We start from the raw sequence: 2,578 nt of genomic DNA on the forward strand, positions 1-2,578 counted from the left end.
TTTACCTATGACTTTTAGAGTTGAATGAGAGCAATTGACATTTTCATATACTTGCCATCCATCCAGTTCAAATTTATTTTTTTCCGTGAATCAGATATTACGAAAGGCGGATGGATCTGATCATTGTAAAACTCAGCATGTGGGACCGGGTAGTCTGCGACATTCTCTTGATGGTTAGATGCGACGGAGGAAAACGAACGCGGGAGATGATCCGGTCAGACCTCCCGAAACATTTGACGCCGATGTTGACTTGTCGAAAGAGAAGAAAACTATAAAAATGAGAGAGAGAGAGAGAGAGAGAGAGAGAGAGAGAGAGAGAGATGAACAAATGCATACAGCTGTTGAATCTAGTCCTGAGGATGGTGGGCCGCTTCCACTCCCACTGCCCACAGACGGCTAGGATGTATTACAGGCCACCACCAACAGACGGTAATGGCAGTGTCAACGACGGTAACGGTAACGGCAACATGGTTGCAACCACTGACGATAGAGGGAGTTGCACCAGCGAGGCCATTGGTGTGGATCCGTTGGAGCTTGTTCTTCTTCTTTTCAATGAAGGGTTAAAAATACAAAAGGAAAGAGAGTGATGGAAGATCTGCCCTTCTTCTTGCGTGTTTGGTTGCACCATATTTCGTGAAATCTCATGATTCCATGATATATGGTGCAACCAAACGCACCATTTTTTTGGTCTGTGTAGATTGATTGCCTTTGTCATCTGAGTATTAATGAGATTGACAGAGTATTTTATTTTATTCTTTTGAAATTCTTCTGTTTAAGGGCATTTCAATGTCATATTTGCTCTCTCTCTCTCTCTCTCTCTCTCTCTCTCTCTCTCTCTCTCTCTCTCTCTCTCTCTCTCTCTCGTTGCGTTTCTTGGTGTGATTGAACTGATATTAGAAAGAACGATAGATTCATGTGAGTTGGTGGTTAGTGAGGAAACACATGCAACCTTTTTCTTTTTTCTTTTTTTGAAAAAGGATGCTTTCATTTCATGAAACAACAAGATTTACAGAAGATGAATCGCAGCACCCAAGATTCCAGCTCTCCCTGAAAAATGGAAAGGAAAGCCTATCGTAAGCAACAAAGAAAACTAGCTCAGGGCCGGACGGACCACTAAAACAAGGGGATAAGAATACTAGGTCCCCCTCCTAACTGTGCCTAAACTCATCCTGTCGAGGAAAAGGAGGCCCCTGGGAATCTGTAGGAGGTTGGCTTGGCCTAAAAACAGAGCCAACCTTTGGTTTTCATTCCCCAATTTGGCCAAGGCATCCGCCGGCCCGTTCCCTTCTCTAAAGATATGAACAAACTTTACATTACTGGCTATGCTATTGATTCTATCGATCCAACACTTCCATTTTCAACCTGGAACAGATCGACCTGAAAGGAAATTCACCACCAGAAGAGAGTTAGATTCCACTAAGATGCTTAGTACCCCAGTTGGAGACAATTCTGAAGACAATCATGAATGACCCAAAGCTCCACTTTTGTGTTCGAGGCGACACCATAGCCAGCGTAAAAATTGAAGTAGAACTTACCTTTCTCTCCTCTACAAACTCCCCCTCCCCCAGCCGCACCTGGGTTACCCCTAGAAGATCCATCTATGTTCAGTTTAACCAAGCCCAGTGGGGGTTTCCTCCATATCTCCACCCGGGTGGGACGTCTTGTCTGAGGTTGCACTGAAATACGCATGGCTCCAAGAGCCCTGCTAGATGATCCGGCCTGAGAACGCGGAACGCCCCATCTGTTGACGAAGAACCGAACCTAGTCGCGGATGCGGGAGATAAGCACACCCACATTCATCAACACCCCTTCGTATCTCGCGACATTCCTGCTCTTCCAAAGTTCCCAAAGGATAAAATATGGCAAAAGCTTCTTGAAAGGGGCAGACGGCCCGTTCGTTGAATGGGAACCCCACCAATGGGTTAGCCAACCCTCCACTGAGGGAAAAGGGGCCATCTGAATGTCGAAAATGAGAGTAAAATGGGACCAGACATCTCTTGGCTGCTTGCTCTGTAAGAAAAGGTGGATGGAAGTCTTAACTGCCGATCTCAGCCTTTGACAATGGTCGTCAATGCAACAGCAGCAACATGAAGCTAAATGGATGCCACGAGATTGAACACTCGCATCAACAGGAAGGGCTCCCTTGAGAATCCTCTAAACTAGCAGAGATATCTTCGGTGGGATTTTGACGTTCCAGATATTTGCTCCCCAGGTTGTGTCGGGCCTGCGCATCCTATTGATATCCCAGGCCGATACAACTGAGAAGGCACCTGAAGGGTTTCGCAGCCAGATAGGTAAGTTTGGGCCATCAAATAAACAATGCCCCCCTTGGAAGATGGAGTCAATGTCCTGTTGGGACAGGATAGTAAGAACAGTTGAAGGCGGAAGCAGGCCAGATTTGTCCAGAAAATCTTTGATTTTAAGGTTTCGGAGGGGAGGCTTGATAGTGCAAGTCGCCCTGTTTTCCAAAGGACCCAAACCAGTCCAATTTACTCGCCATAAGTTTTGATTACCCTCACCGATTTGCCACTACATATGAGCTTCTAGAACTGGGAAGAGGTCTCTAATTCTCTTCTAC

Source organism: Magnolia sinica, chromosome 14 (genome assembly GCF_029962835.1).
Source record: "Magnolia sinica isolate HGM2019 chromosome 14, MsV1, whole genome shotgun sequence".
In the NCBI taxonomy this organism is placed as follows: Eukaryota; Viridiplantae; Streptophyta; class Magnoliopsida; order Magnoliales; family Magnoliaceae; genus Magnolia; species Magnolia sinica.